At 51.6% G+C, this 16185-nt stretch overlaps 1 protein-coding gene across 1 annotated transcript in view; it reads right to left on the bottom strand.

Annotated features, from left to right (window-relative positions):
* The window catches only part of BAHD1 (bromo adjacent homology domain containing 1), a 40435-nt gene extending 26126 nt beyond the window's left edge, over positions 1-14309 (bottom strand). Inside the window, exon 1 of the mRNA XM_075755646.1 lies at positions 13915-14309. The gene's annotated coding sequence lies outside the window, so the exon portion shown is untranslated. The remainder of the gene's footprint in view (positions 1-13914) is intronic.
* Positions 14310-16185: the final 1876 nt, after the last annotated feature.

Raw genomic sequence — 16185 nt, 5'->3', positions numbered from 1 at the left:
AGACAGACTTTACAAAACTCATCCGTTCCCACTAGGACCCCTGTAGCCAAACACTCTCCTTCCCTGGATGTCTTACAACCCACAGCATCACACCGAATGCTAAAGAGAACTTAAATCTGAAGCTGACTGCAGCATTTGAACTTAGGGAATAGGAGTCCAGACGTGGCTGAAGCTTAAGACTTTCTCATCAAATAGGGTACAACTTCTGCAGGACTAGAAACACGGAGCTCCAAGCAGGGAGGAGTAGAGTGACAGGACTCCCATTAACATCCCAGTACCTATAATTATCAGGTGTCCACACAGGTTTCATCAAGACACTAACCCACCTGAAGACACCTCTAGGAAATATTTTTATGCATTTAAAAATACACTTACAATTTCCTTTTTTCCTTCACTAAGTACAGTATCAATTAACACTACACACACAGATGTCTGTCTACGCATCTTTTAGCGGCACAATTACAACCAAGGTAAAACCGCCAAGCCTCCCTGAATTTACCGTCATACCTTCCCCCCCCTCTTTTTAATGCAAGAGCACAGCGGTTATGAATGAGTACAAGGCAAGTGAAAAAGCTCCTCTTAAAAATTTCACAACTCAACTGGTTCAATGTATTGGGTCAGTCAAAAAAAAATTCAGCACAACTGAACGGTGCTGCAACACCTTCGCATTTCTTGAAGGAGAACAAATTTCTTAATTCCTATGGTGGTGTTAACACACTCACCTGTACGGTTCAATTCAGACAAGGGGGTTTTTGTTTCTTTGTGTTTTAAAAGAGCATTTTATTAACTGATTCTCCATTAAGGGAATCAGCACACAGGAATACACGCTCCGATAAGGTGGCAGGTAGAAAGGTGGAAGACACTTTCAGACTCGGGGGGGTCAACATGAAGCGTACAGGAAGCCCCAAAGCACAATCGCACTCATACAGAAAATGGATGAGATTTTAGTCTGGAACCTAAAGTTACCAGCCTGAACCTCCACCAGCCACAAAGTGCTTAAAGTTAATTGCTTGGTGATTACACTTTTCATTACTAAGCAACTAGCACTTCCAGCACTGGCTCTTTCCAAGAGGGGTCCAGGTGGGGCTGGGGAAACCCAAGTGTGGACCTTTCACCATGGCCAGCACCACGGCTGCCACACCGCTCCCAGCGCAGGCAGAGGGATCACCATCCCTTGCAAAAACTTCATTTTGACAGGTTAAGCCCAGGAGAGCAGAGGGACTCAACGCCCCTGCTGCCAAAGGTCCCAAACGGAGCTAGAAGATCACCTCTAGCAACCGGCGCGATGTTGTCATCATAAATCCGATGAGAGAAAGCTCTCAAGCAAGACAGTGGGATGTTGTTACATGTCTCCGTACAAGAGCTGTTAAGTGGTATTAAAATAACAGAAACCACAAGCCAAACATAGGCAATTCAGCCACTTTCGACAACTAGAAGCCCAATCACTGGAACACCACTTCCACGAGAGCCCATTTAACTCCCATTAGAAGCTGGCCCAGCTCTTTCATCATTTACCCATATCATTAGAGGTATATTTAAATACACATATTTGCTTGCGCCCCAGGTTTGATCAGTCATGGCAACAAATATCACCTTTAAATAGACCGGACAGCATTTGCAGACCTGCGCTGGGAGTGATTTGTTTTATATCCACTCATTAACTGGCATTTATCTACCTATACATGCATGACACTATTTGGCCATTCAGAAAGGGAGTGATTAAACACACTTAGCTTTCAAAGCAAGGGGTATGATAAGGCGTTTTCAATAAGGTGAGCCATTTAAACTACATCACACCAAAGTACTACTTAGATTTTGTTGCATTTTGCACAGCTAGAAAGAAAAACAGACTTAAAGTCAGGAACAATTAAGAACAACGAGTGAGTTACACAATGCCAAGAGCTCTGGATTGAAGTACGTGGGGTTTTGGTTGAAGAAGGTGTCCCATGGGGGCCCTATGGGGTTACACCCCCTTGGCTGCGGCACAGACACCCGGCTCGGCTACCCAACCTTACGCAGAAAGCATGCCCTGAGAGCGACCGGCGAGCAGACCCTGCTAACGGCAGAATAGGAGACAAGGAGAATATCTGGGAGTCATCTATTGAACCTGCTTGGTTACTGCCTCTGAATACGTCCAGTGCTCTGCTGGGTTTTGCTCCTCAGTTATTCTCAGGCTGCTCCCTGGGAGGGACGTACGGCCTGAAGAACAGAGACACGAGACTCCAACACAGCCTTTCCCCAAACCTAACGATTTGGTGACAAAACACACCAACAGACATAGCAGGTTCCTCGGGAGCAGGCCTAAGACTATTCAGTATTTTATTAGCAAGTCACACAGTATTTTATTATTGAGTCACAGACTGACCTGCAGGTAACACTTGGAGAGAGAGCAAGCAAGTCAGAAGACAAGCTATGGGTTCACGTATGATCTTGATGCACCAGAGAAGCATTAAAAAAAAATGAAAAATGTGAAGAGCCCACCAACAAGGATAAATACACAACTTGCACACCAGACAGGCAGGAAATCTCAGTCACACTAATGCAAGACAGGCAGCAGCCACCAAGGCGGCACTCTGCAGAAACCCGCTGAGGTCTACTGAGGAGCACAAGCTGGAGGGACCAACAACATCCCACTGTCGTGAAAAAATAAACACCCTGGGGTAGATGCCCAGGAGCGCTGTGTGTCAGCCACACCACGCGCAGCGTGGAGGGACTCCAAGTGGGAACCGGCTCCAGCTGGCCCACTGCTCTCCGTGCTGCATGCAATACTGGAGCAGCAAGGGAGCAGCGAGGGCCAAGGGCTTGGAGATGACCAGCGAGGAGAGGGCGTAGGGGCTCACGTCACACAATAAAAAAACCACCAAACCAAAAGAGCCAGTCGCAAAACAGAGTGGACAAAAAGGTTCCTAACATGTACTAAGATGGTGATATAGCATTCTCTAGGGAATGAGAGAAGGAAAGGACTTAAACTGCACTTAGGGAGATTTGGAGTCTTTTCCTACATCTTCCCTTCCTGCAGGGCTAGAAAAAGCAGGAGACTGCCTAAAGAAGTTGAGGTTAAAAAGAACGGTTAGAGGAACATCTGTCAGCAATGTTTTGGTACAATTCGTCCCCTGCCCTACAGCACGGCTGACTACGGCCACTCCAAGTTCCTTCTCTAGACCCGCTACTGCCACGGGTACACAGAAATGGGGGCTGTACAGCGAGCAAAGGTGCTTTAAAGCTTGACTGCTGTTTTCACCATTTATTTTAAGAGCACACACGTCCAGTATTGCATCTCTCCCCAACTTCCACATCCATCTAGCACTGCAATTTCAGGCTAACAGCACTTGTCACCAAGATTGCACTACAAAAAAGGGGGCTAGTTAACCCAAACAAGCGCTGCAGTACCTCTGCACCACGTTGCCATGCTACATGCCACGCGTTACAAGAGAACCAGCAGAAGCTGTTTAGCTCACGTACAGCACAGGTGTTTGCTGTGCAGAGAAAGTCCTGAGCACCAAGAGCTACAATTTGCTGAGACTAGACCACTTCCATTACATGTCTTCCAGCTTCAACGCAAATCTCACCTACGGTTACTCTAACTTTATTCATACCTGAACATTTCACATGCAAACTTGTGGCTCCCAGAGGGGCCCATTTAGACATTTGCTCCCTAAACAGAGGCACTGTCTCATCTCAAGGGGAGCCCAGCAACAAGTCTTTGAAGACTTCCATTTTCACATCAGTGCAGGTCACAGCAAAGCCAGTGTGAACTCCAGAGGATAAACCATCAGATCTCTGGCAAAGGAGCATAATTATGACTTCCCCTTGGGAACCATGAAGCTTTTAAACAGTTGAGCCTAGTTTTATGGAAGTGTCATGGGTGCCTCCAACTGGATTTTCATGAAGGTCCCTTGAAGTCAGGCTGTGGCTTCAAAATACCTAAGCACGTTGAGTACCAGGAACAAGAGTCCTAACAAGTGCTAAGCAAGCTGTTCTTCACAAACAAGTGCTCTGATAATTGGAAGACACCCCACCCTCCCCAACGCTTCCTCCAGCTCTGGCTTCAAGGAGATCATATTTGTAACAGGGAAGAAGAGAGTAAAGCTTTTGAGGAACTCCTAAGCACTGACAAATGGAGACATTAAAAAAAAAAAATCAGCATTACCCCTTGATTGTCAGCTACAGGATTTGAGAACATTGAACCCTGAGATGTTCAACACATGCAGCAGATGGATGAGGAAGAGAAAACACGCCCTCATGCATCCAAGTCACTGACACAAGAGCACTAGGGGAAAAGATGCAAACAATTTAGAGCTACAGACTCCAGCAGGCTGGGGTACAAGTAGACAAAATCTGAAGCTAGACCATTGCAAATCTGACCAGAGAGGCGACCAGAGAAGGATGCCTGCAGCTGCAGGAGCTGCCAGCTGAAGCAGAGCCAAAGTGGCAGCTACCGGTCGAACGGCAGAAGAACTGGTAGAAAGTTCCCAGGAGCTGCTGGAAGATACAAGAAAGCTGCAGCAAGCTCCGCTTTCCCATGCCGTGCCCAGGCGTGGAAGGGTAAACAGCTGATAAGGAGGTACGTGCTGCAAAGCCCCCCCTCTGCCGGGCAGAGCCGCCGAGCCACCGCGTCGTCTCGGTCCCAAGGACATCTCCCAGCACCCGTGCCCGGATGCCCACCTCCCCAGAGCTAGTTTTGCCGCTGGCAGTCCAAATCTCTGGAGATTTGATCCACAGAGAATCTGATGCTGGACAACAGCTGCACAGAGCTTTGAGCTGAGGAGTTTCTGCCTCATATTGCAGTTACAATGCACCAGGATACAATATACCCACGCAGGATATCCCCAGATACCAGAATTTCAGTTCCTGCTTCAGCTATTTGTCACAGTAAAACATTTTAAGCCCAAACGTACCAGCAGCATTCTTTAAACTAAAATGACAGATAATATCCCGTTTTAGAGCTCCAAAGTGAGAACCTTGCTACTCATTTCAATAACCAAGATAAACATTTTATTTAATGGCTGTATTAACAGGCAGAAATACACTTCTCTTCAGAAAGCATTTAAACTCTCAATTAAAGATGAATTCCACTAAATGGGGAAAAAACCCTTAATTTCTTCTAAACAGAAACCAAGCACAAATTCTGCCTTTGAGTCTCCAGACTGCTCTGCTGCTTCCCACTCTGCTCACAACTTTGCCGCACGGCACGGGAGCACTGGCAGAACTGAGCGATGCTTCTCAGAGCCACGGGACACAGGGCATGCCACGAGTCCTGTTGGTTCTCTGCTGTGGTCGACACGGCCCGCTGGCAGGATCTGCAAAAGGTAACAAGCATCAACAAACCTACGCAGCCTTATACTCAGTCTAACCTTATGGGTTCCCTTTCACATCTCTAAAAGGCATGCTTGAGCTGGTACGGGTCTGGAAATTCTCACACCTTGGGTAAAAGATGAGCCCTCGGGGTACTACACCACCTTGGGCTGGTCTGAGTGATCAGAAGCAAATATCCGAATATTCATCCGCCCTCCTGCTCCTCAGGCAACGCGCATCACTACTACTGTCCTCCAAACCAGCGCAGAAATACACAGCGTGCAGCACTAAGATGCTTTGTTGCTCTTTTAGCATGACCAGGACGCTGATCTTTAACTTATCTAAACACTTCCAGTTTGTATTTTTTGGGAGAGCTGTCTAATTATACATATAAAGACTCCTCTGGGTAGAAAAGGGAGAAAGAATTTACAGCTCGCTTTGTTCAGCTGAGGGGTTGGACAGGTTTTTATATGGCTGCATGAGTTTTCCAGCCTGCACTAGAAAGGAAAGAAAATTAGGACTGCACTATATAAAACCATAATCTATATGGGAAAGTGTAAAGCTCTAAGAGCTGGAATGAGACTTCGGGAGCAGCACCTGAAGCTACTTTCCCCTTTTTTATTTTTTAAATTGACTACGTTTCATTTACACACAGAACAGACTCCTCAAGAGGAACTCCCTGACCTTCAAGTACCTAAACACTGCTCTATGTAGGGTTATTATAGCTAACTAGGTTTTAATGACATTTAAGTACTGAAAAGTAAAAATGCTGCTGTTGCGCTTACTTCCCTGCCCCTCTGTGGTCCATTTCTCACCATTGCCTCTGATGGTTTCCTTGGAAACATATGCAAGCTTAAATTGGATTGACATTCACTTAGTGGACAGATGGAGTTTGGAACAGCCCAGTGCCTGAAATTCAAGGCCGAGTCTTGGGATAAGTCGTGTTATCAGTACAAAACCCACCGCCCCAAGCTCCCAAAACCCCCAAACTTCGTGGAAAGGTTAAGGATCACCTAATTATTCAGTAATGAGCTTCAAGGTGGCATCTCTGGCACGGTCAGCGATTACCCATTGTGCTTGTATGAAAGCATCGGGCTAAGCACGCGACAACATTTGTTTGGAGGGAAGGATTTAATTTTTGTTAAGCACAGAGAAAACAGCAGAGTTCTTAAGCTCATTAGTGGTTTTGGGCAGGACAACTGATGCAAATCACGCGTATGCTGAGCACAGACGAGCCTTTCGCAGGTAGCGATGCGCTATCTGCGCTGTAATTATGCCACTCGCGTCAAAAACTTCGGCGCTAGGCTGAACTTGCTGCTAATGACTGATGCTGACCCACAGCCCCCATGCAGAGCTGCGGCCCCCTTCTTCCCCAGCACCAAGAGGGGCAGGTTTTTTATCACACCTTTATAGCCCCCGAGGTGTCAGGACTGCAATTTCAGCAAAGCAGGTAATTTATTCTGAAGCAGGAATTATTCCCTGGCTCTTCTTCCACTATGTGGGAAGAAATAGAAATGGCAAGAAATGAAAATGGCTTTTTTTTTTTTTGAAGGCTGGCTAAACTGTGCTTTCCCAATAACGCTGTCTGTCCTCTCTAATGGGATTTGAAAGGATTCACCGCTTTGCAACCGGAACGCAAGAACAGTAGAAATCCCAAATAACTACATTCCTAGAGATCTTTCAGGAAATCCAGCATCTAAGAAAGGGAGAGACAAGATGACAGGGCTCTCGCGAATGAAAGGGGGGCAGACAGCAGTCAGTACAGGTTCTGCCTCGCCAGGCGCTCTGCCCAGCACTTGCTTGGTTATTGTATGTACCACCTCGAGATAGTTAGGGGTGTGCAAGAGAGCTGGGGTTACCAAGTGCTGGTTTAGGGCACAAATCCCCCAAAAGCCCAGCTCATTCCTGCTGCTCATGCAATTTGCTGAGGTCTAAGAAATTCCCAGTTTGGGATTTACCTGTCCAAGTCGTCAGGATTTTCACACCCATCCTGCCACCTAGCATTTAGCCAGGATTTTAAGAAAATCTCTTCCTTTCTGTCTACAAGTGATTATAGCTGCCAAATCCTTTTCCTTTGCTACCTTGCTCACCTTGGAGAGATCTGAACCTTGCTTTCTTGAACTGATTTTAACTGAGCTAGGCAAACAAAGAAACAAAACCAAACATGCCTCTTGCATCTGTTTTTTGGGGTTTTTTTAGATTAAAAAAAACAAACAACAAAAAACCAAACCCTGCTGCTGCCCACTAGTTTCCTCCACAAGCCTGCGCTTTCCTCCTCCTTCCAAGTCTTCGGTGTTTATCAATATGTGATTATTGCTGCTTATTCCTCTCTGCCTGCATCCCCCCGGTGCCTCTCCATCCTCCCTCTGCAGAGGGAGATGCCTCAGTGCCCCTCTCCACCCACCCGCCGCCCCCCCCCCAATCCTTTTTACAGTATTCCCAAACCTAAACCAGCAAAAACGCGCTCAAGCTGCCAACTGCCCTAATACTTACAGCAAACGATCGTGTAACACTGCCGCTCTCGCAAAGCCCCGAGCCCCCTCCATTTTAGGGTCTAGTTAAAACGCTCTTTAAAGAACTTCCCTGGCGAGGATTCGGTGTGAGAGGGTGCTTATCGGCTCGGGCAGCATCCGCCTGCTCTGCGAGCAACGTGCTGCTGCAGCTGCTCGGCCGCGCTCCCGCAGCAGCGCCTTCTCCCTTCCAGCCTGCAAAAGTCAACTCAACCATCTTTTCCTCGCATGCCTCTAACTCCTCATTTCTTTTCTTCGCTGCCAATTTAAGCCCGTTCCAGGTATTCCGCAGGCACTCGAAGATACAATGAAGACAAGCGGCAGAGGATAATGCTGTACTGCGTGAAGGCAGGCTAAAGCTTGCTATTTTCAGTGCTTTGCACAGGCCACAGCCAGGAACAATAGAAGGCCATGCATGGTGTACGTATGAAGCAGCACAGTTCAGCGATGCCCATGGATCTCGATGCTTCTCTAGCACTGTGATTTTATTTAAAGGATGATAATTCAGACACCGAAAAATAAGCTGCCAGCAAAGCAGTTTTATTCAAATCAATGCTAGGAAAATGCCTCCTTTTTATTCCTAAGAGCATCGTAAATAATTTGAAATATTGATACACATGCAGTCACTAAAAGCCAAGATCTTTTATTTAAAAAAAAAAAAAGATCAAGCCTGCTGAGCTGGGCAAGCTGTATATTTCCAAAGCTGAGCATGAGAAAGCCCTTCAAAAAACTGCTTGAAGAACAATGGGTGCCAGCAAGCACTCCTGTGATGTGGCTTACAAAGGGGGGAAAAAAAATATGAAAATCATAATTTTCTTGTTTAGTCACACCTTTGTTCAAGAGAACTGGGACACGAGGAATACAGCAACTGGCAGCTCTGAACCGAAACATCGTCTTATTCCTGAACACGACACATTTTAACACGAATCCCACGCTCTGCAATGCCAAAACCACTCCAGCACAGCCACGCAGGAGCCCACCCGCTTTGCATGCGATTTCCAGAAGCGCTTACACCCGCGACACCCAGGGCAGCACCCCGATCGGCAGCACATTGTGGCAGGAAAAAAGCCTACCCGGCCTGCACCGCACTCCTTCGGGCAGGGGAAGGGGACGGCCACAACACGCATGCATCCCAAAGCCGCTCTCCAGCGCCAGCACGGCACCCAACGTGCTGACGAGATGAGCTGACACCCTGCCGACACCACGAGACTCTTTTTCGTCACGGTGCTTGGCCGCACGTGTTGCAGTAAACACCTCTCGAAAGCCCGTACTGCCAGTCTCTAAACGCGCTGGGAAATTTAAACGGCAAAGGAAGGAGAACGACAAAACGAGTGACTGAAAGCAGCCCTCAGCAAGAATTCATCCAAGCGTCTTTAATGAAGATGCACCTATAATCTAAAGTCAGAATTTAAAAAAAAAAAAACCCCAACCAGATAAAAGCAGCATTCCCAGCTGTGCCACGTGTGAAAAGCATAGCCACAAGGCCCTGAACACGCTGTGCTCTCGGTGAGCCGACACACGTTCCTTCCCCATCTTACTAGGTGTTTCTTCGCTATACGCCACTGCAGCGGCACAGCTCAGACACCAAGGGTGCTCGCTCAGTGCTGCCGGACTCACGGCGTGTTACGCTGCACATTCCCATGGTTTGTAACTGGCCGAGGACAGAGACATTCAGCCCCCATCCCCGAGAGGCCGTTAAGGTGCTTCGCACCCGAGAGAACCCGGACAAACATCAGAAGCGTCCCCCGTCTTATTTTTGACTCGCATGGAGTTAATAGCCACACACCCTCTGAGATATTTCATGAAATTCAATGTACATCAACGATTAGCTGGATATGGGGAAAATAACTGCTTCTCCAGACACTTTATCCTCATTTGCAGCTACATTTCACCCGCGCCAGAGAGCAGCACTGCCGTCCCTAGCTGAGGGGCTTCCACTACAATTTAACTCAAAATAGTCTTTGGAAATTATATTAATGTAATAGTGACAGTTCAGAGATTTTAATAAGAGGTTCAGGTTGCTTACTTCCCTCAGCTGACCACATCTCACCAGCTCTCCATACTCTCTCCCATTTTCAACGGGTTTTCACCCACATTGCAAAAGAAATAACATGTAACAGATGAATTAAATTCCAGTGGCACAAATATTGACGGGGACAGAGAACAGGTGCAAAACAAACTCATTTTAAATCAGATTTATACTTATTCTTCTTAACGACATCCTTCAGTTTAACTTTTTAAAAGATAACATCAGTCCCTCCCTTCACTTTACAGCAAGATAAAGATCTCCGTGGTCCTGTTCCTCTAATGGAAGATTATTTTTTTTTTAATTTATTTTTACTCTCACATGAAATACCACTGCGACTCTATTCTACTTTTTTTATAAAAAAAGCTTCATGCTAGAATATCAAGTCTGGACAGTAACTGGATAAAGGCCTATTGCATTGTCCCATACAATCACATTTCTTTCAGTCTTAAGAAATAAAACCAGTAGTATTACATTTAAGTGCATTTTCCCCATTTAAAGAGTATCGGTTGCCAGTACGGGGGTTGCAAGGGCCAAAGCTTAGAGGGTTAAGTCGTAACGGTCTTGTTACAGATAACTCGTTCCCTCAGAGTAGCAATCTGGCCATGAATTTTAGTATTTTGTGTCATTAAAAACCATGCCTTTGGTCCAAACGAACGAGGAGCTTGCTGCACTGGACAGCTATAAGCGTTTCTGGAGAAGCCCCTGTCCCAAAGCCTTGCAGGCTTCACGCTGAGGCACGATTCCTCCTGAGCACCGTACAAAGCATCCCCCTTTTTCTTCCCTGAAACACAGTTCGCACCCAGACGCTCCAAACGCTCCCCAGTCTTTACGCTTTGAGGGAATAGCTGAAGACAGACACAAATCTACAGCAGCAAATATAACCAGATTACTCGCAGCTCGCCTATAACCTGCCTGAAAACAGGCAGGCGAGCACATTGCGAGGCGAAGCAGAAAGCCAAGCCAGGCGGTGAGAAAGCCCTCCGCACTCGGAGGAAAGCTCCTGGATGACCAAACTTCCCCGGCCATCACGTACACGGCTACCCCGGTCCGTGACAGCCGATGGCACACAGCGCACAGCTTGTATTTGAAGCTATTTTTAGTTTTACGACTTCTTTGGGGTGTTTATTTTTCAGTTTTTGTATTTCCCAGTTATCTGAACTGCCGTTTCATGTATTATTAACAATATGATAGCTGTGACTTTAATTAGTTTGGCTGGTTGGGCACAAAGTGGGGGTTGTTCCTGCCGTTACTTCCGTGGGGTGTCTCGCCATGGGTAACTGAGTATTACATGGGCGAAAAAAGCCCCGCACAGCTCCTTTCGGATGCAGTATCTGCACATACCTTCTTATTTTTGCGGCACCTGATATAATCATTCGTTTTCTCATGATCGGAACTTAATGCCAACAGCAAGCACGCCTTTGCCTACAATTCCTAATTATTTTTCAATTGTTTATTTTGGATAGATATGCTGCTAAGGGCTTACTTTCAGTGCTGCAGTAGTATTAGAAAAGCATTTGCTGAAGGGTGTATTTCCCCAAAATAATTGCCAAGCACTACCCAAATCAGACACCCACAGCCTGTACCAGTACCCACATCCCGTGGTCCGTACAGCCCCCGAATCAAAGGGTAGCAATTAACACCATCACAGCAAACACAATTAGCTTATGTCTTCTGCCCAGAGAGGTTAAAAAACCCAGATAAATAATAAGGCTGTCAGACTGGAGACAGAAAGGTGCTGCACACGACTGGCAAGAAGGACAGAGCACCAACATTAGACTAATTGATGTAGTTGAACGAGAAAACCTCAGCGGCTTCTGAAATAACAACATTTCTGCTACAGGACCAACGTTGTGACTGTTTTTCCCCCCAAACGCTACACTTCTAAATGGCATTATATTGCTCTGCGCAATCGTCACTGTCAACCCACAGCAAACAGAGCGTCCAGAAAGGATTCAGTCTCACAAAGTTGAGGGAATTATTTTCACCCGCAGGTTCGGCGCTTTTCAGCTGATTTTACACCTACAAGCACTGCTACGCTTCACCGTGGTAGCAATTCTGGTCTGGTGGAGAACAGCAGTTGGAAAGCCTATGCTGCTGCTCCGTTTAAAATGCTACACTGAATTCATTAGGAAAACAAACAGAAATCAATGTTTAAATCCAAAATGTCCTGTTAAATCAGACGAACACACAGTTTCCTATCACAAGCAAATATTTAGACAGTTCCAGCTGAAGCTCGAGAACGATTCAGGTAGCCAGGACATGACAAACGTGAAGGATGGTTCGGGATGAATATGTTAACAGGATATTTCTGTTAAAGCGATCAGCAGCGTGCTGGTATTTAAATCACATTAAGATTTCAAAAGCATCAGTCTATCATACAGCTCACGTCACCCAACCTCTCACAACCGTAAGGACTGGAAAGGTTAAAACAAAAACCCGAGACCCCAGAACAGGGTCCTGCAACCGCGGCACCAAAGATCACACAGAGCCCGCCAGTCTGGAGCGAGCGCTTTCTAATTGTGGCAAACTGATGGACAGATCAATTAACCAGGCTAGCAAAAGCCCAGAAAAGCCTTTCGCTTTGAGGTTTGCCTGCTCCTGACAATGATGACTTCAGATGGAGAGCGAGCACGAGGGGCAGCTGTATTCTTTAAAACAAAACAAATCCAGAACCTCTTTCAGATAAGCGCTCGTGGAAAGAGGGAAGGGGGGGGGGAAGAAAAAGAAAAGACAAACAGAATAGATCCCAAATGCTCGTTTTTTCTAAGTTTTCATGGCTGCTCTTTTGAAAGAGAAGGGGTTCCTGCGACTCCCTGTGCTGGGGCGCGGGTATCCCCGCATCGGTGGCCGGCTGTCGAGCGGTAGCCCGGAGAGCACTTGCTAGTCTGCCGAGATCTGCCCAGTCACATGTGCTGGCTCCTGCGCCTCGTAGAAGCAGCTGGAAAAGAGGGAGCCAGCGGAGCTGCCTCCATTAGGAGCTACCGCTACACAAAAGGAGAAGAGGAAACAAGCTCTCGGCCACCGGAGCTACCGACAGGAAAACAGAGATGTCCAGGGCCTCGGGAAACGCACGGCGAGCGCGGCCGAGAGGAGGCCGGGGGGGGTTAACACGCGAGGAAAACCCCAACTCCGCCACCGTCCCCCGAAGAGGCCGGATGCCACCTGCGCTCACGGAGACACACCGCTCCCCACCTGCGCGGCGTCGCCGACACCTCACAGCGAACGACGAGAAAGTCCAGGAACTCGCCCGCTCAATTCACGGCCGTCCAGGCGAAGGGTTCGTTTCCACGCTCAGGGACAGGCCCCCCCCCCCCCCAAAAAACACCAACCCACCGCCACGTCCGCCCTGTGCGAACTTCTCGAGGGGCAGAGCTGGTTTTGCTCTTGGCTGCCGCCCCGAAACACTCCCCGGTGCCCCAGAAGGGGCCAGCACGGAGGGAGCCGGGGGAGAGCGGCCGTTTTCCCCGGGCATCGCCTCACACCCCTCGCCATCCCGCCGCACGCACCCCCGGGGCGATAAACCCCCACCGAGCCCGCACCCGTTCCGGCCCCCGCAACTTCCCCGGCCCGGAGGCCTGGCCCCCCCCCGCCCGCCCCGCCTGTCAGGCGGCCGCCGGCCCCGCCGCCTTTGTCCTGCCGAGCCGCCGGGGCCGGACGGGCTCGCCCCGAGGGAGGACCCGCCGGGGGCGGGAGGGGGGGGGCAGGATGGGGGTTAGGCTCGGCCTTGCACCGCCGGGACTTTGCAAGTTAACGGCCGCCGCGCGTCCCCAACCGCCGCCCGCACCTGAGGGCGGCCCGGCCCGGCCCGGCCCACCTGCCGCCGAGGCCGCTTCCCCGCGGGGCGCCGAGCCGCGGCCGCCCGCGATGCCCTCCCTGGGCTCCCGCCGTCGGAGCCGGAGCCGCCCACCCCCGTCGGCGAGGAAAGTTCCCGGTGGCCCGGCGCCCTCCCCGCTCCACCCTCCCCACCCCCCCGGCCCCGGCGGCACCTGCTCCCGGCCCGCCGGAGTTACCGGGGACGGAGGGGACGAGGCGGCGCCGCGGGCTCCTCCGGGCGCTCGGCACGGCCGCGTGGGGACTCACCGGGGCGCGCTCCCGCGCCGCGGGGCAGCCGCAGGCCCCGGCCGGGGCGAGATCCAGCGACGGGAGCCCTCCCGAGGCGCCCGAGTCCCGGGCTCCACGCTGCTGCGTCAGCGCCGCCTCCTCTGCCGCCTCTTCGGCAGCCGCCCGGCTGCGGGATGGGGATGAGGCGCCCCCGCTGCCGCCGCCCGCCCTCGCCGCAGGGCGTCGCGATCCGGCGCGGCCCGGGCGGGCGGCGCGCAGAGGCCGGGAGCGGGCGGGCGGGGGCGGGTGCCGGGGCCGCGGGGAAGGGGGGGGGGGGGGGAAGGAGGAGGAGGAGGAGGAGGCACCGCCGCTCGCCGCCGCCGCCGCCGCGAACTCCCCGCAAGCCGCGAGCCCCTCCGTTCCCCTTCCTGCTTCCTCGTCCCCAGCCAATCGCCGGCCGCCGCTCCGCCGCTCGCTCCGCCGCGTCGCCCAATCGCGCGCGCTCCTGCTCGCCGCCACCGGCCAATCGCCGCGTCTGCCCCCGCCCCCCCCGGCCCCCCCCCCCCGCCCCGCCCCCCCCCCCCCCCCCCGGCCCCCCCCCCCCCCCCCCCCGAGCCCCTCACAGCCCCGGCCGCGCCCGGCCCCCCCCTTCCCCCGCGGCCGGGAGGCACCGGGATAAGCGCCGCGGTGCCGGGGTGCCGCCCCCTCCACCCCCGGGGGGGGGGCACAGCCGAGCTGGGGGGCGCTGGGGAAGCCCCCCCCGAGCCCGGCGGTTTCCTCACAGGACGGGGGGGCGCGAGGCGCGGCCCCGCGCTCTCCTGTCAGCTCCGCGCCGCCCCGGCTGCGGGGACCGGCGGCCACCGGCGGTTTCCCCAGCGGAGCCTGCGCTCCCCGAGACGCCTTCACACCCCGGAGCCGCTACCGGCTCTCCCCGCCCGGCCACCGGCGGCCTGCGCGGCCCGGTGGGCGACCGCAGCCGGGCCCCACCGCCCCGTCCCTGGGGGACCCCACCGGGTTCACACCGTTGGTTCCCCCCCGCCCCAAACCGAGTCTTTTCATCCAAACTCTGGGAAAGTTTGCGGTCGCGGGGGGGTTCGGCAGGCAGCGGCGGAGGGCAGCGAGGCGGGCGAAGGCGCGGGGCTCCGGATGCTCCCGCCGCTCCCTCCCGGGAGGAGCCGAGGCCGGGCACCGGCATAGCTGAACGATCAAGGACCCTCCGTGGCTGGTTGCTTCCCATCCCGAGCAGCCCTGTGACCCGGCATCGGTGAAACGCCCCGCTCCTTAGAGGGGGGAAAGGCCAACGGGGCATTACCGGGTGTCCCGGCGCTCCCCGGCACAGCCCGTCCCCACCGGGACCTGGTCTGCTTGCACTCCACAGATAGGCCTGAGACACGGCAGCGATTTCTCCTTCCCGACCAGGACAGCGTCTGTAACTCTCCGTATTCTCCTGGAAAATGGGTTAAAAACCCTGAAGGAGATACAAGCCTTGGCAGTTGTTTATTCGGTGGTGTGGTATCTTTGGCAGGACCACAGTCCCCTGCCACTAAAGTCTCTCCATCAGCTGCAGAAAGGGTTTTCTTGTTGGTCCTACTTCTTTTACATCTAGGAACCTTCTGAGAAGCACCTAGCACATGGGGACAAGCAACACCGGGGAGAAAAATACACACGATGAGTTACCCCCCCCGCCCACCCAAGCCCTCAGGGTCTGCTGGAAATACAACTAAACTGCAGGAAGGCTAAAATACTTTCTCTGCCTTGTTCCTGTGATCCTTGGTCCACAGGGACCTCACAAGCAAGAACAAGATCAGCCGCTGGTATGATCTTTGCAGGACCCAGATGCTACACAGAAGATCGAGGGAAAATTCAGCTATTTGGAGACACCGACTCCAAAAATGCGTGGCTTCCTTTATAGCTGAAGTCTGAAGCTGAAGTTTCTCTTCCTTCCTCTGCGTACAAGATGAGCGATAAATCCAACCGTTCTCCACAACCCGGATTTGTGAGCTCCAAGCAGCAGCGGCTCCCACATGATGACCGAGCGATGCTGTGGATAGCACCGGCTCGGCAGCACCGACTTCAAGCAGGGTAGCACACCTATGAAAAAGGAATCAGTGCTTTTTTCTTGCTTGGTTGGACTGTACCTGCTGGTATATCAGTGAACATGAGCCGGGTGGATAAATTGTGCTCACCACTGTGTTTCTGGAGCGCCCTGGGCAAAGAGGAGGCCCATCTAGAGGGTCAGAGCTCGGCATGGGAGTCCCCAGCAGCAAGCACCACGTCTGAGCGTGACATACAAATAAACCAGAAGCCTGC

The sequence above is a fragment of the Balearica regulorum genome, chromosome 5 (assembly GCF_011004875.1).
Source record: "Balearica regulorum gibbericeps isolate bBalReg1 chromosome 5, bBalReg1.pri, whole genome shotgun sequence".
In the NCBI taxonomy this organism is placed as follows: Eukaryota; Metazoa; Chordata; class Aves; order Gruiformes; family Gruidae; genus Balearica; species Balearica regulorum.
Note: the sequence above shows the minus strand (reverse complement) of the source record. Positions and strands in the feature narration are given on the sequence as shown.